The sequence below is a fragment of the Lygodium microphyllum genome, chromosome 1 (genome assembly GCF_053477565.2).
Source record: "Lygodium microphyllum isolate KBCC chromosome 1, Lygodium_microphyllum_v1.1.10, whole genome shotgun sequence".
Classification (NCBI taxonomy): domain Eukaryota; kingdom Viridiplantae; phylum Streptophyta; class Polypodiopsida; order Schizaeales; family Lygodiaceae; genus Lygodium; species Lygodium microphyllum.
The window spans coordinates 38465039-38484193 of record NC_141135.1 but is presented as its reverse complement, the minus strand read 5'-3'; positions in this window follow the sequence as shown (position 1 = coordinate 38484193).

Below are 19155 nucleotides of genomic sequence, written 5' to 3'. Positions count from 1 at the left end.
TAGGATAGGTGAGTAGAGTTGTAGGGAAAAACATAGATAACTGACGTTGGGAGTCCTGTCTAATACTAGGCAAGGAAGAGCTTCCTAAGTATGTCTTACCCTTGGCATGCCCTAAGAATGTGTGGGATTAGAGAAAGGGGGACTACAAGATAAGTTATGGATTTTTCAAATCGAGATCATTGAAGGTCTCTAGCTTGAGGATACCCAAGTATAGTGCAAGTGTATACCTCTATTTTTATGTCATTTTTAATTATAGTGCTATACAATGTGATCACCTGGGTTTTTAGCCTTGTTTACATGAGATTTGATGCAAATGGCTCTTAATGGTTATACATTTGGCCCTTACATTGAGTTCTATGCACAAGAGTGCATATAAGAGAATGAGTGCCCATATGATAATTATTTGAAGGGTGACATCAATAATCAGTATCTCATATTGGATAACATTGCACTATAGATACTAGTGATAAAAAATCTTGTAGCCAATTGAGGAAGTGTTGAAGTGACTCTCCTCAAAGAAGATTGTATTGGGTGATGTGAATTGTCAAGATACTCTTTGCTAAAGGGCAGCAAGGTTGGGTCTAGTTGATGGACCTTGATGGCTTCTTCATTGAATTTATGAACAGAATGTATCACATTAATAGAATATGTTGATTGACAAAGATTGAGCAAAATGGGTGTGGTTTTAGCTCCACCTATTTTTGACCATGACTTGAATCAATGAAGTATTCATCAATCAAGTAGTCCTTCAATCAAGTCTTTTCTCTTGCCAACTTGCGACAGCTTCTTGTCATCAACAATTATTATATCAAACATGACTACAACATGGAGTTAGATAAGTCTTGATTGAAAGAATCAATAAGCCTAAATGATACTTTGCACTTTTGTCCTTTTCTTCCTTGATAAAGTGTTGGTGTATGTGGGTTTTTTCTTCTTATATGTTTAACACACCATGCTATTCACTTAATGGGAACTTGATTTTCTTAAATCTATATAAACATCCTTAATTTATATATAACTTACTTTTTTTTTGTTAAACAAATACCGTTGATAGAATTTTGGGATTGTATTGATGCTCTACAACTTTGTTTAGTTTGCTTGGCCTAATGCACAACTTTGTGATGTCTATGACCATGTTTGGTAGTACTATTGTATTGGAAATATGACCTACAATTTGCAACTCTGTCTATACAATGAACTCATCTATCAATGGGTGGCTCAATAGCTTGTTTGAAAGTGTCTCATTTTGTACATACGATATCATTGTAAAATTGAAATTGGATCTTTATAGTAGGTGGAATTATATTCTAAGGTCTTTTTGGCTTGTTGTTGATACTCTATGTTTATCATTATCCTCATATCTATTTTATGTTAATGCCTATCCATGTGCACACAAATTTTCCAAAATGGGTGCTCAAATTTCATCTTACCCTTGACCTAGTTGATTTTCCCTCCATTTTCTACTCATAATTTTGCTAAGTTGGTCTCCATTTCATTTAATTTTTGTGTTTCTTATTCTTGGTAGGGTATGTCACAAATTGTTTTCCCCCTTGCTAGATAATACTTTACATTATTATGGTTAATATTATTACTTGGTTTGGTTGGCTCGAGTGAAATCAATAGTGATTTTGTGTGTTTGGTAGGATTAGGTGACATTTGAATAAAATAACCCAATTTGCAATCTATTCTAGCCTTGAATTGCTTGCCAAGTAGTAGTTATCTTCCTCTCTTCAAAGCCCATCTCACCATTTGGAAAACTTTTACAACTTGGATTGATGGAAGTATTGAGACCCTACCTATCAAGGAGAATGCACAAAATCCTATGCAGAACTCACCACCTACCCCAACAGTTGGTGCTCTTAGTGTTGCCATGTTTTGGGAGGGCGTTGAACAACCTGAGGTTTTGCCTATGGATGCCCTCAATGACTCCACAAGAAGAGGTATCATTGATATAGAAGCTATTGTTCATATCATGAATCATGCATTACTTAAGATGTGGGGAAACCATCTGATTGAGCCTATCCATTTTGATTTCATCATCATTGGTGGTTCCAAGGTGCACCCCCTAGGTGTGTTGAAGGACTCACTAGCTAAGATTGCTAGTGTCAAGCTCTCTATCACGTTTGTGAACCTATTTCTTAGCTGACCATGGAAGCACAATGCACAACTCATTGAAGATGGGGAAATGGTCTAGTATTTTTGGGAAATCAATCTGAGACTATGCATATTTCCATGAATACTCAAAAGACTACCTCAATCAACCTAGATGCTATTTCTAACTTGTTATATGGTGATACACACTCTTCCCCAACATAAAGCTATTGAAAAAATATGTTCCATGCCCCAAGGGGGGTGAATAGGATTGGCTTCATATTCTTGCCATCTTAGAGCTATTATTCATACAGAAGAAGGAGAGTACAAAGAAGCCACTAAATGCATGAGTCTAGAAGGCATAAAAGCAACCCCCTTTCAATCCTTCCTTTTGTGCCATTGTCAATAATGATTATAGATCCTTCAAGAACATCTATGAAAAAAGGCTTCCTTACACCTACAGACAGACGTGAACTACATAAACTCCTCTCACAATGGACACTAGTCTTCAAGAACTTTCTCAATGCCAACCTAATCATGTTGGAAGACTCTTAAATAGCCCCACATGGGATTGTTCTGAGCTACACCAAATTTTGTCCAACTATCACAATAACCTCTTTGTTTCCATGATGGCCCTAAAATAAATCTGATACAAAAGAGGAAAGTGAGTTTGAAGATTAACCGATCGAGTATGACAATGATATAGACTTTGATTGGGACTTTGAATTTGATGGCAGAGCCATTGAGCACATTGCAATTGATCGAAAACCTTCAAAACATGACTCACTATTTATTGATCTAAGCCTGGTTTATGTCAAGTCAAAATTAGAATGGTTGGAGCATTTGAGAGCCATGGACTACAATCAACTAAAGCTTTACACCTTTAATCCCAATAGATATGAATTATTCCACTAATAAACAAGAAGGTTTAGCAATGGTTTATGTTGTTAAGAAATTTGGACATGCTTTCCACTCTCTTTATGATTTTTGTTCATCATTTATCTTGTGAATAAGCCATGTGTTGTAGGAAGAATTGCCAAATGGATTTTGATTTTTCTTTACTTCAAGTTTTCCATGGTTGTGCAAAAAGGAAAGCAACATTACATGGTCGATCACATGTCTCAACTAATAAGTGGAGAAAAGACAACTAGTGTAGATGGTAACTTACCTTATGCCACTTATTCAGACTTCAACAAGGGACCTAATTGTTCAAGCCTGATCTCAAATGTCACTTGGCAGATGATATTATTGCACTTTTGGAAAATGAAATTCCTAAACATCCCATTGACAAGGCTAGTCTCACTCGTCGTTATTAAGTCCTATCCCTACCAAATGATTGCTATCAACTTTATTGAGTAGGGAAAGATGGGCTTTTTGCCATTGTACATGTGACCATGTAATTAAGTGTATGCTACAAGAAGCCCATGGTGGCATTACTGAAAAACATTTTGATTGCCAACCTATAATGCGTAAGGTTTTATAATCAGTTGTGGTGGCTTGCCTTGTTCAAGGATGTGACAAGCTTTGGTGAGCATTATGATAAGTGACAATGCACCAAACTTATGATTCACAGGGAAAAGATGGAATTATCACTAGTAATTGTTGGACAACCCTTCAAAAATAGGAAAATTGACTTTGTAGGGCCTATCACTCTAACTACCCAATACTCACAAGCATACTACATCATTGTGGTAACTAACTATATGACTAAGTGGACAGAGGCACAAGCTATATGCTAGAATGATACATGTACCACAACCAAGTTTTTGTGGGAGTAAGTGATTTCCTACATTGGATTTGAAGAAAGGCAAGAGAAATGATAGGATCATCCTCAAGGTCCACTGAGTAAACAGAAACAACTCCTACATTAACGAATGAATAAGAATTATATGCGGGGTTGGGGGAGTCAATACATGAGCATCAACCTTCCTTTTGATCAAGCTGCTCGTACCATATTTGTTTAGCCACCATGATCGTGTTGACAAGAACATCAAGAGGATGCGTGAGGCATTCATGTAGGTAACAGGTAATTCTTCTTAATACAGTTTCCATTGAAGTGTTTAATGCCTTCCCCAAGGCATGTCTGGCCAAAAACAGGTTGTAGGGAGGTGTTCAAACCCCACAAGGTGGTTGGTCCAAGCACTAGTGCCTTCCCAATGCTCCTATACTACAACATAAAGACTAAGGATTAGAAACTCTGATGGCATAATAGCATCAATGCCATAAGTGAGTTGGAATGGAATCTGCCCAATTGGAGTATTGAAAGCTATGTGATAGACCATAGGCTGCCATAAGCTTGCTATCCCAATCTAAATACAAATCAAATATAGTCTTAGTCAACACATTAAAATGGAGTGTTTTATGTTTCTTTGATATTTGTGGCATATCTTGTTGTTTCTTATGGTGCTTTCACTCTTTCTTTGTATGTGGCATGAATTATTTGTGAATTCAACAGGCTAAGTCACCTTATTCCATGGTGGACAATGAGAGGTAGAATTAGGAAGCACATTCGCATATTTTTGAAGGCTTTTATATGATTTTTGAGGCTTGCAGAGCATTTTTGAAGAGTCAAGAGCAAAACATTAAAAAAGCAACATAGTGATACTACATTTTGAAGCACATCAAAGGCATGATTTATAAATATTTTCAAATTCAAAGGTAAGATGAAGGTCCCATTGAGATTGCAAGTAGTGTACACATACACTAGATGTCAAAGACCACAAAGCACTTCGTATTTCATGCATTCTATTTGACAAAAATCACCTTAGGAGAGGAGGCATGTAGAGGACATATGTGAGATGAAACAAAATGAAAAACTTACTAATAAAAGGAATGTTATGTGAATAAAAGATGGTGCCTTCATGAGATGATCATGCACACCAAAATGTTGATCTTCTCCATAAATCTCTTGTATATTCGAGTCCTATACATCATGCGCAACAAAAATACACCATTAGAGGAGTAGTCAACATGCTTCCCACGCATGCACCCAAGGTATTCTTTAGTTGTCTAATTGACCTAGTATAGCTAATTTAAACATGTATAACTATATTTCTTAATTAACCTAGTAAGAATCGGGTGCCTTCATCTAAATTATTATGCAGACATAAAAACGAGAAATGCATTCCTTTAAAAACAATATTTTATTGCAAAAAAGAGGTTTCAATTGCATGATTATATCACATAACCTTTTTAGAATTTCTTGATGCAATTATTCTATGTTCCTTTTGAAAATTCCATAGGTTACTTTGATGTCTATTAACACTATGCCATTTTCTACTTAAAGAATCATCTCAAAATATGACTTTGCAATCCCAACACTTAAGGTCTTATCTTAGTAGGGTAATTAAGTTACAAATTTGCTTGAAACCACTAATGGGGTGTATTTTTAAATTTTCTTCTTGAAATTACTATGTAGTAGGAGATGGCATATTGCAAGCTAGCTTAGGGGACCAAGCCTATTCTCACCAATATTTTCATCTACCTCTTGAAATTTCCTTGTTGGTCATTTGATTTGGACCCCCTTGAGCTCCTTGGACTTCTACCATTGGTGGCTTCGTAAGAATGCCACTAGGCTAACTTGTCCATAAACACATCATCTATTTCCTTTATATTGAATAAAATCCTTGATTCAAAAATGCACAAATATAAGACCACATTCCCCTAGCCATCTAGCTTTAAGCTATTCTCATTAATGCCACCCAGGGGGAGGAGTTAGATGGAAAGCATTAGTGAAAGAATACTAAAATATGAAATTTGAAGAAAGAATGCTACAAAATGAAACTCATTTTAAATTAAACCACTTCAAGTCAAGATTCGTAAAGGAAAAATGAATACAACACTAAGCATGGCAAGAAGGAATTTAAGATAATTAAATTTAACTTTTCTACAATCATCTAGAATGCTAATCATAATTTATTCTTTAGATTATTAATTGAATTTGTTCACCATGTACTCTTTTCACCATAAATGAAAATGTTAGATACTTGTGGAGTAGACAAAGTATTTTAATAAGGATTAAAATAATTATATTTACTAAATCTATCCACAATTGTCCAAAGCATGTCATGATATACAACCATTATTGAAAGACCAGTGATAAAATCCGTAGAAATTTGCTCCCATGTGCCATTAAGTACATGTAGGGGCATAAGCAATCCGTACAATTTCCCATGATGACCTTTGAACATGCATTGACACATAATGCATTCAACAGACACAAATTTTGTTATATCATGCTTCAATGTAGGCCAATAAAAATGTTCTTTGCATGCAACTATTGTAACGTGCCCTATTGGCTGTCTAGGCATGTTTTTAGCGGTCCATTGAGAGACGAGTCTAAGCAACGCTGCCCGACATTCCCATGGAATGTCATGGGGTTTGTCACCTAGGGTTTCCCAAGTCCGTGCCTCACAATGGAATGTTCACGGTTGAACCCACTAGGATAGACCATAAACTTGAGTCCCTAGTGGTCAAGGTCTCATAACAGCATTCTAGCATCGGATCTTGAGCATCCTACTTTATGCAGAGATACCCAAGCCGAAGTAGATCCATACCACACTTGGTTCAAAGAGAATGGGAAATGATAGGGATGCACGGCTCAACCTCTCTAACCGTAGGGCATAGTCCCATTCATGTCCCCTAAAATGGCATGAATCAGGTTCTAACCTATCGATACTTCAAGGTCGGATGATGGTAAAACCTTGTGAGACACCTCCCAGTTTTCTGGGACCACCTGTCATAGGATAGACCTGTCAAGGGATTCCACCCACCTGCTTCCCCTGATAGCTTTAGTTTTCTAACTAGGTCCTATCATATTTATGTGTGACATTCAAAATTAGCTTCCTTAATTAAGCCTTTTAGGGAATAGGGTTCATTTGCGTAATTTACAGCACAAACACAAATACAGAGCAAGCAATCCTTTTGACAAAGAAGTTCCTTAACTTATTTTCTAGTTAATATTTGTCTCTTGCCCATACAAGAGAATTATGTATCCCTTCTTTCCAACAGAAGTACCTGGTCCAAATCACATGGTACCATAATTTCTATTCTTTATCTAGAATAGGATCTTCCAAACACCCTAGATGTTGGCCTCACAGTAGTCCACAACTCCGTTCCAGTCTAGGCAAGGGGTGTCCAGAGCTCCAACTAATCCCAAGCGACCTAGGAGTGAGACACAACTTCCGTGGTTGACCTTTTTACCACTTGACCTTTGGCCCGTAAATCGAGCACTGCTCTCTCGGGTTGAAATGCGGTGTGACCTTGGAGATGATCCACCCGCAAAAAACATCCTTTCTTAATTAATCCAATTAAGAGTCAAGCACAATCAAGGCAATCTGCCTAATTTTATCTTCCAAGAAAATCATTCCTTTATTTCCCCATGGGGACTTGTCATTACAAGCCCCTGGCATGAATTTTCCAACAATCACAAGCACTCGAAATAATCATCCAAATCACATTCCATAATCAATTTAATGCAAAAGCATTTTTGGATGTTATTCGATCAATCGACAAAAACAATGGTGTCCTTTTCCAAACATTGCAGGAATAGTCGCGATAACCTTCCATGGCATATTCGCTCTCCCCCTTGGGATCAGGAGCGGTTCCGTATAAAATTTATTTAACACATCCTTCTTTCGGCTAAGGCATTTGTTAGGGATTTTAACACTGTACAAGACATAAGTTCCATAGGTCACTTATCTTCGTCAATAATCCAACCCTGAATAGGATTGATAACATTGTAGCTATCGAATGTATCTCAAGGCATCTCAATTTTAGCCCTTATAATCGCCATTTGTGTTAACTACGCACAACATTAAGGCCCCCAATCTATCAAACATAAGCTATTAACGAGAGCTTGGACAACAATTTAGAGCTTCGATAATGATTCTTTTCTAGACAAATTTGTTTGCCATGCAATCCTTCAGGCATGCAAGCTGCAACATATGCCTTCAAAGTGAGAAAAACACACCTACTATTACAAGGACATGCTTGAAGCCCTAAACGTTGTTTATAAATTCATCGCATGGTATCTAAATACAATTGAGTTCTTTTGACATGCGCATTTGGGAGATTCAATCCTTTGAACACTTACAATGCAGTTTATCCTTTTTAATATCCTATTCTCGTATGGCATAACATGGGTCTAATGCATCTCATGCAGGAATCAAAGTAAGCATTTATCAATCTGGAAATATGTTACTTTACGACCGGTACCACGGTTGGATGGGTAGTGATGTCCTCGCCGGGGGCTTCGTTGCTTGTTGTGGGGTTTCCATCCACGTGTGTCATTTTTTGCTTGGGAGCCATCCTCAATCTTTGCGAGTTGCACAAGACTCCGCACCTTGTGCTCAATTAGTGGGACCAATTGGGGAGAGAGTTGAGTTTGTGAGTGGGGGATAATCCTGCTAGATGGGTATAGGTTTGTTGCTACGGGGGAAAAAGATGCATGTGGCCACCCTCTTCGAAGGGGAAGGGAAAGAGAACCCTCAGAGACTCTCTCTCTCTCTCTCTCTCTCTCCTTCTTCTTCTTCTCCTCTCTCTCTCCCTCTCTTTGCTTCTCCTCTCTCTCCCTTTCTCTTCTTCTCCCTCTCTCTCCCTCTCTTTGTCTTCTTCTTCTTTTCTTCTTCTCCTCCTTCTCTTCTTCTCTCCTCTCTCTCTTTCTCTTTCTCTTCCTCTTCTTCTTCTTCTTTTCTTCTTCTCCTTTCTTTCTTCCTTCCTTTCTTCCTTTCTCTTCCTCTCTCTCTCTCTCTCCCTCTCCCTCTTCTTCTTCTTCTTCTTCTTCTTCTTCTTCTTCTCCTCCTCCTCCTCCTCCTCCTCCTCCTCTCTCTCTCTCCCTTTCTCTTCCTCTTCTTCTTCTTCTTCTTCTCCCCTCTCTCTCTCTCTCTCTCTTTTCTTCTTTTCCTCTCTCCCTCCCTATCACCTTCTCTCACTACCCAAGTAGCAGCAGGTCCCAGCCTTCCAAGCTTTCTATGCTCCTTGTGATGAGGTGGGGGGGGGGGGGGAAGGAGAAATGCAAAGAGGAGGTCGAAGTGGTGTCCTGGGGGGTGGCAAGCCACATGGCCTCCCTCTCGTCAATGTCACCATCATCCTCGTAATCCTCATCGACTCCTACATTAGTCACATGGCCTCCCTCGTCGTCAATGTCATTGCATGTCGCTGTCATCCTCTTCCTTTCCTTTCACCACATCACTTGGTGCATCGTCTTCTTCTCGGCTTCGTCCCCTTCGTCGTTTCCCCACCCACCACCTGCCGGCAATGACAAGGGAGGAGGGAAATTTTTTTTTTGGGATTTTTTTTAGTTACTAGGGGGGGGGGGGGGGGGGCTCCTATGTAGTGAGGCAGAGACATTACAACTATCATAGATTGAATACCTCTATGTGCCATATAAATAGGTGCATGCATTTCAGTCATGGCAATATTTCTAAAAGGTGCTGTAATACACAAAAATCTAGATCTGAAACATAAGGAGGAATCATGGTATCAAAAGTCTAAACTTTGATAGTGGAAACATGATTTAAATGCACACTTTTGATTTTATCAAAACAAAGCATATAATGAGATGCACTATTTTCCATTGTCCAACAACTCAATGCATCTACAACTACATTTACATGACCTAGCTACTATTGAATCATTTGATGAAAATTTTGAATGAAAGAAGGTCATTTTATGTGTTAGTCTGAAATTAAAAATTGGTTCACCAAATGATTTAAGGCATGTTGATTGATTTATATGATAATGGTGGACCCCGTAAGGTAATGTTTCCAAATATCTAAAGCATGAACTACAACAAAAAATTCATTATCATAAGTATTGTACATTTTTTTAAAAGTTTCAATTTACAACTCTCATAAGCAATAAGATTATCATTCCACATTAAAATTGCACCTATACCTGAGCCACTAGCATGAGTGTCAATAAGAAAGAAAGGTTGGAAAACTTTGGGCAATTCAAGAATAGGCGTATGGGTCAAAGGTACTTTAAAGTGTCAAAGGATTTTTATTAACTAAGGCCCCAAAACGAAAAACAATATTTTTACACAATACTATAGTCAAAGGCAAAGTAATCAATGAAACAATTCTGACAATTTTTTTGTTGAATTGACTAATCCAAGAAAATATCAAACTTCATACACACTCTCACAATTAGGCTAATCTTTTATCATTTGAATTTTCTTAGGTCAATTGTGATACATTTAGCAAAAACTATGTGTTCCAAATACTCACTTTGATTTTGAAAGAATGAGCTCTTATCAAGATTTGCATATAAGTGATTTTTATGCAATAAATCAAATATAAAGCAAAGATGTTTCTTATGCTCCTCTTTTTATCATGCATATAAACGTAGTATGTGCATTAATGAGACCAAAAGTCATAATAATAAATTCATATAGCAACTACATTGTGTCCTAAATGTGGTCTTAAATACATCAACCAAATCCATGTGGATTTGACATATCTTGATTTAAGATGTATCTTACTAAAAAGTTTAGCTCCCCTAAGTTTATGAAGCAAATTGTCAACTCTCAATTCTTAACGGTTAATTTGTTTAAAGCTCTATAATCAATGCACATCCAATATGTTTTATTTTTCCTTTCATCCAATAAGACAAGTGCACTAAAAGGAAAAGAATTTGGACGAATTAAATCCTTATTTAAAATTTTGGTTATTTGTCTTTGGATTTCTTTTTTCTTTAAAAAATTGTGCCTATATGGAGGCTTGGAGTGGAGAAACACTAAAAAGTTCTCTAAAAACTTTTTTTGAGTAGATGTCAATGTAGAAGAATCAAAATTTTCTACTTCATTCACAAGATTCATGCATACCTTTTATTACTTTTTAAGTGCTCTCTTAGCTTGCATGTGACTAATCTAGTGGAAATAATTCTCAAGGTCATTAGTCAAAGAGATTGTTTGTCCTTGAAATTCAAAAGTTATTGTGTGAGTATAGTAATCAATGGTAGGATTCATTTGATGTCTACAATGCATACCAAGGATAATGTCTAATGATTGGAGAGGTGCAATCAGGAGATCACGTTTTTCTTTATATCTACCAATTGAAATTTCTACCCCTTTAATTTTCAATGTTCCATTGTATCTAATGCCTTGAAATGCAGATTTAACCCTGTAGAATGAAGGACTAGGTTCTAGTTGCAAGCTCCTAACTAATTTTTTCAAAATAAAATCATGAGAACTTTCATCATCATGCAAAATGGTCACATCAAAATCGTTCACATAACATTTCATCTTCAATAAAGCATCTAAAGAAATAAATGTACCTAATTTTTTGTCAATCGTTACTTCTTGTTGGTGCAACCTATCCATAGTCCAATCAGGAGCATAATGAAGTACCTTATTGATGTTGTGCAACTGGGTTGTGTTCTGATTATTGTTGGATGGAAGTTGAGCTCAACAATCCAATTAAAAATGTCCAAGTTTTTCGCAACAATGACAAGTAAACTTAGGTCTTTAAATTTTAAACATTAAGATTTGCAATTTGAGGCTTTATCTTGTTGTTCGGATTGTTATTTGCATATCTTTATGCATTATTGCTTCTTGGTTGTGAAAGAAGACTTATTAGGTGAAAAAAATTAGAACAATAAGGCACAAAATGTTTATTTTGATTATAATTGGTGTTGAAAGGTTGAGATGGATGAGATTGTGGATTGCAAAGCATCTAGGCAATGGATTGAAGTTATTTCTCATAATCATGGACATAGGAAAAAGCCTTGTGAAGGGAAGTAGTTTTAAGAGAAATTAATCTAGCTTGGATGTCCGATTGAAGGCAGTCCTCATATTTGCATTACAACGTACTCCTGGGAACTTTTGGCACCAACAAGAAGTAACGATTGACACATTTAGTCTTCAATAAAGCATCTAAAGAAATAAATGTACCTAATTTTTTGTCAATCATTACTTCTTGTTGGTGCCAAAATTTCTCCATGTAGGTAGACACATTATCACCTTCTTGCCAAGATAACTTGGACGAATTGCACCTTGTTTGAAGATGAAATTGAGGCAAAATGAAATAACCTTCTTGAAATTCTAACCATGTCTTTTACCAATCGGTGCTATGGCAAAGAAGGTTCCACCAAAGCAATGCTTTATCTAACAAATAACTGGTTGCACACTTGATTTTATCTTTCTCAAGAAAAGCTTCTTCATCAAAATAATCATCAAGTTGGCTCAACCAAGACAAAATAAAATTTCCACCCTTTTTTTCGTCACATATAGAAAATTAGATCATGTTGTGAAAAAGAATTTTGTCGATGTTTGTGAAATTATATTGTCACAAAATTTGTTCAAATTATGTTGAAGTTGCAAAGAAATTTCAAGAAGAGCCGATTTCATATTTTCCATATTTGCTTCATCCATATTCAATGGTCTTGACATGGTAAAACAAATTTCGTGCACAATGACAATACTTTAGAAATCCCATAGAAATAAATTTACTACATGTGAATAGAGTTTGTTGTTGAATAATATATGTACTTTATTATGTACAAGAGCAAAGGCATTAATGGACTTTTTAAGCTTAATAAATAAGTGTGAAATTCTCCCACATAGAAACACCCATCTCAGAAGTAAGGATACATTGGTTTGAAAGGAGTTGTGTAGAAAAGGGGCCAAATAGATGCTAGCCTTCCCCGCCTTTTTCAAAAACAAAAAACAGTCTCCTATTACTAGAAATTGTTATATTTCTATAAGCTTTTTATTAAAGCTTCAAGCATTACTAGCTAAAGCTTTAGTTCGTGGAGAAAGGGCATAGATTGAAATAGCATTGATGGCACAACCATCGATTTGGAGGGCATGGAAGGGATGATGGCATGAGGAGAGGATGGCAGCTTTGAAGCAGAGGTGATGTCACGATCCAATTGATGTTGTTTTATTTGCCACTCCCTCTTCCTAGTAGAAAACCACATTGTGAGGAAAAATCAATAGTAGAGTGGTTTGCTAACAAGTTGTCATAGAGTTGGAGTAAGAAAGAAGCCTTTAAATAAGGACCTATTTGCACCATGTTTGTGGTACCTAGACAATATCAACTTCTGGCTCAACATGATAGACTTGATGGAAACTAGCCCAGGGATGCATCCAACCCAAGGAGAAATTTGTCTTAGCTTGCCATGTAAATGTTGTGCTCATTTAATGCTCACTATCTCGATCATTTCTGACTAGAATCACTTTGGGCAATGCCTTCATTGATTGTCGAATAAGGTTTCCAATTTGTAACACACTTGCAAACTCCAAAGCATGCAACTCTAGGAGTTCACTAACTAGTTTCAAACCTATTATCCACCTCACCCTAGTGCAAACATGTTCCAAGACTTTTGATAAGTTTGTTTGAACCTTTGAACTTTTCTTTTCTTGGAAACAAAAAACTTCATTAAAAACTTCCATCTTTAGGTCAAAAACCATTGTGTGAATCTTTTGACTAGTTTGGATACTCGAGCGATGCTCAATGTTAATCGTGAGAGAACCATGCAAGATGGATCCATGTCTTTTATTTGATGTTGATGTGTCTACTAATCACTATGCTCTTATACCAATTTTGCTAGCCCTCCATGTACAATAGGGAAAACTTAAAAGGAAATATAAGAACACAAACAAATTGCAAGCAAGAAGAGAATTCCAAAACTTGCACAACACAAGATTGGGCACAATGTCCCCTCATATATGAGTGAGCACCTCCCCCATGCATGTATTTATTAATTGTATTAGGCTTTTTGTGCTCAAAATACATTGAAGGCCTCTTCTTGTATCCTTGATTTTCCTTTTCTTGTGTCGCATGACTTGCTTTTGGAAAAATAAATCTAACACACCCTATTCTAAATAACTTTATGTCCAAAAATAATATTTTAACCTTTCTAATAAGTACATTCAAAATAAACTAATTGTGCATATGCATATGCAAAGTCCTTATGCTTATGAGTACCTTTAAAAATATAATATTTTCACTTTGTGTAGTGTAATATTTTCATGCTATGAAGTGTATAATTTTGATGCATTAAAATGCACATTGCAAAAATAATAATTTTTCATAACTCTATCTAATAATCTACTCGCCACAACACAAAACACATTGGCTTTCTTCTGTCTATCTACTAAGCATGATGCGACTAATATCACACATGCACCTCATGCGATAGTTACATGTGGTAAATAAACAAAATCCATAATAAATAAAATTAAATCAACTTATTTTCATAACACATTTTAGTAAATACTATGATAAATATATTTAAAAATAAAGAAAGCCACTCTAATAATTGCTACTAGTGATGGGGGTAAAGGTGTTTGTGCCTAGCTGCTTGTGTATTAGTTACACTGACAATACCTGCACCATGCATTAGTTACATGTACATCTATACACTATAGGTGGCGAGTGCCTACTATTACTATCACTTTCAATTTATTATTTATTCTTTTAGTGACATTTAAATAAATGGAAGGCCAATCACACATTTGTGACTATCAAAGTTTCCACATCTAGTGTCTCTCTCTCTCTCTTCTCTTGCTCTTGCTCCTTCCACTATAGCTCTCGCTTTTGCTCTGTGCTTCCACTTCAGGGCTCACTTCCTTCAACTAGTATCATATCTATCTTCCTCCAAAGCTCGAGCCTCGACCCAACATTGCTTTAGCTTGTCAAGAATACCTTCAACTCACTATTTCAATGGTAGCCATGGATTCTTCACCCCCAGGTATGCTTTGAGCTCTACCTTCTACCCGACTCCTTCTTGTCACTTGAGGCTTGCTCTCCAAGGATTCCTTGGGACTTGTTGGAGCTTCCCCATTGCCACATTCAACTCAGCAATAGTAGCAGGAGTGGCCAGGAGCTCAACATGAACTGTACCAGGTTAGTTGTCACATCGGTGTAGATGATAGGGCCATGTGATTAGCATGCAAGATATACACTGATTCACCTACCACCAATACTAGCATCGGTGATCCTAGTATTGACACCGCTAGTGGTACTAGCAGTGTCAATACTAGGATCATCGCTAGTGGTACTAGCGGTGATCCTAGTATTGACGCTAGTGGTTCTAGCGGTGTCAATCCTAGTATTGACACCGCTAGAACAAACATAAAAGGGGCACCTTTTGTAACCATCATTTTGATCATACATAAATAATGCTCCTTTCATGTAAGCAAAAAGTGATTCAAAAAGCAAGCTTTGAAACACTTCTTCATCAAGGAAAAGATCAAGCCTCATCAGAAGCTTCTCAGGATCCTCAACAAGCCATGGGTCCTTTCTATGCTCCTAAGGTAGGAGGGGGGATGAGATGCAGATAGGAGAGTATCACCTAGAAGCAATTGTACCATCGGCGCTAATGCACATGGAAATGAATCATGGACATTTGGGGCTTGATAACCAATGTAGTGAACTCACATGTAGAGCATTAGATCTAAGTGTTGATTAAGTTTGCAAAGTTCTATTACAAAACGATGCATATATTTGGGTGCAACCTTGACTGTAACATCAAACTAATAGAAGCGTTGTAATGAGAGGAACACCAAGTCGACTTACATGCATGATGTATGGTATACTCCTAATTGAGAATTACACGTAGGAGTAAGTGATAGCAAGCAACCTAGATATAAGATATGGATAAAAGGAAAGTTGTTTAGGGCCATACACTAACCAAGTTGAACCTTTCAACCATGAGACTATGCAATTGTGCCATGGGTGTTGACGCACATGGAAGTGAATCTTGGACATTTGAGGTTTGATGACCACTATAGTGAACTCGTATGTAGAGAATTAGATCTAAGTGTTGATTCACTTATTTGCAGAGTTCTATTACAAGACGATGCATATCTTTGGGTGCAATCTTGACCGTAATGTAAAACCAATAGAAGCATTGCAATGAGAGGAACACCAAGTTGACTTACATGCATGACATATGGTATAGTCTTGATTGAGAATTACACATAGAAGTTAGTGATAGAAAGTAGCCTAGATATAGGCAATGGATAAAAGGAAAGCTATCAGCATAGGGCCATACATTGACCAAGTTGAGCCTTTCAACCATGAAGTCCATCCATTCTCCACTCCATCTCATGTCATACTTGGATCTGTATCGCATGTGGACTTTGAGCCATTTCTTGTAGTGTACTTGAAGCCACATAGTCATGGCTACTAAGAGAGCCACAAGCACTCTTGACCACAAGCAAATTAGGACTCGTGTTCACATGAGTCACCTTGACCAAGCAAGATGAAGCCACCACCATAGATGAAGGAACCTACTCGACTCCACTCATCCCATAGTCATGTAGGTCCATATCTTCACAAGCACATGTCACTAACTATATTTCTATAATTCTAGCCCTTATGAGTCATGATTATATAGAGATATCTCTATTAATAGTATGTCACTAACTATATCTATTAATAGAGACATCTCTATTAATACTATATCTCTATTAATAGTATGGCATTGACTATATCTCTATATAGTCATGTAAGTCCATATCTTGTGATGTTAAAGATCTCCAGAATATGAAACACAAAATAAGATTGAAGATTCCATAAGAGTTGAGGAAGAACAGTTGAAAGACGATAGCTACATGTATCTCTCCATGGCCAATCGTACCATGAAGAAGAGTCTTTAAATGTATTATATGGGATTCAATGGGATGAACCAAGCATGGTGAAGTTTACTCACAACAAGTTATATTGCTTATCAAGCTCCTAGATTCCCTCAAAGTGGTAAGATTATTTGGTGTGTCTAAATGATCCACTTGATTCAATCTAATGAACACAAGGATTGGATTTTCTACTTTTATAATGCATATACTTATGAGAGTGGGTTGCATTTGGCAAGAAGAAAATTATTTTGCATCTCATGAGCTTAATCAAGGAAAAAGACCATGCATTCTTTTACTTTGGAGACTATAAAACCCTTCGGGGACACATAAAGAAGGAAGTATATTGGGATCACATGTATCTCCAAGCTTTCTTAGTAATTTACATGCTTCAGGTCCGTGGTTCTGAGCTTCCATTAGATTTTGAGGACTACTATAAAGCGTCCCTTAAGAGCCAAATGCTATAGGTTGTAATTGCATCAATGTTGTGCTATCATGCTTGCTTCTATTGTAATCTAACATAAATATCTTTGTGGATTTCTGTGTTTGTCATGAAGGGATATGTAACCTTACTATGTTGTTTAGTTCAACATTTTGCTTTGTGGTTGGTTGTGTTGATATCATACCATGTGACTATATTGGTTTATGACCAAATGTGAATGTTGGTATATTATGTTGAAAAACGTTTGCTAGTACAAAGGAGTCTACCCAATATTATCTAGGAAAATTGCATGCATTAGGATCTTTGATTTGTGCTGCGTACCTTGTGACTAAATGGTATGTATGTTTTACTAGTTTTTCATTGATTATGTTGAGAATATTCCATGTTGGTTTTGTTTTCTTGATGTGTGCTCATATATTGGACACAAGCAATAAATACTTTTACCCTAAACCAATTGGTTATGTTGAATCTGTGCCATGTTGGCTTTGTTTTTGTCTTTTTTGGATAGCTTTGATCTAAATGAAAAGTGTCATACTCTTTTAGTAATGGTGAAGAATTGTTGTTTTCTTATTGTATGCATGAAATTGTGAACTAGGATCTTTTCTTGTTCTGGTTGATCGTGTTGCATGAGCTAGGATATTTTCATGTGGGGGTATGTTGCATAAAGATATTTATATGTAGAATGGGTACATTGCACGGAAAAGCTTGAAAAAAAAGGATCAATTACAAAAGAACAAAAAGGAAAGCTCGCAAAAATAAAATCCCCGTCCTCAACGACCTCTTGAATAAAGTGGTAATGCACCTCAATGTGCCCTAGCCACCATAATAGATATGCATACCTGATGTGCCCTTTAGTTACCTCATGATACCCTTGATGGTATCCCAATGCCATTGGCTAGGTATAGCCATATAGTGTGCCACAACTCCCACTATAAATATTATATTAGGACAAGTGGCTATCATGGCGTACATTAAACTACCCACTGCAGATGCATAAGGGATCTTGGCCATTTTGCCAATCTGCTCATTAGACTGTAGATAGTCGACTTGACTAACCTTCACATGAGAAGGTAAAGGAAAGCCAATAGGCTTAACATCCTATAGTAGTTGAAACCGCTTTTGAATGTACTCCTTCTGTGTGACAAGTAAAGGTTCCCCTTAGAGTGATTGCACATAATGCACATTCCAAGAATGAATGAGGATATCCCATGTTCTTTATCTTAAATCTCTTCTTAAGTTGACTTTTCAAGGCATCCAACTCATCATGAGCACTCCTAGCAATCAATATATCACCTACATAGAGGATCAAAATCATATGGTTGCCACACCATGAGCCTTCTTTATGTATAAACACAGATCCATATCATTTGCAAGAATATCTATGTGAATGCATAAAAGCATCAAACTTGTGGTACCATTTCCTAGGTGCTTGCTTAAGGCATAAAGGCTCTTCCTCAATCTTGTTGAGATATTTGCAATCACACCTACTTCAATCCATTTGTGAGGAGTAGTAAGGGCTTAGGACCAAAATCCCATATGCACAGTAAGAGAAAGTACCACCACTCAATTCCTATAAAGCATTGTACTTGCACTCTTTTTCTAATGCAATGATAGTACTCTTTTCTTTCGAGTCATTGTCAATACACAAGATTGTGTTTATGAGTCCAAGTTTCAATCTTGGAACCTAATTCACTTGTGTAACAATTTGTCCTTGTCAGGTTCAATGTCTTCATGAGTTTCTTTTTCCTCTTTCAACCTCCATAGCTTCCACATCTGCCATGCTCTAGATCCCGCATATTTTTATCATGGTATTAGAGTGCAACTGAGCATGGCTTAGCTTATTTTATTAGATCTTTACCTCTGGTCCATCTCTACTCAGCATTGTCAATTTTCTCAAGTTCTATTATGTGGCCTCCATAGCCAGGCAGTACCTAGGCATCTTGGAGCTTGTGGATCTCTCACTACATGCCACCATTGATCATGATGTCTTCTAGGGAAATCTTCCTCAACATCAAATGCTCCATCCTATTACAACAAAAAT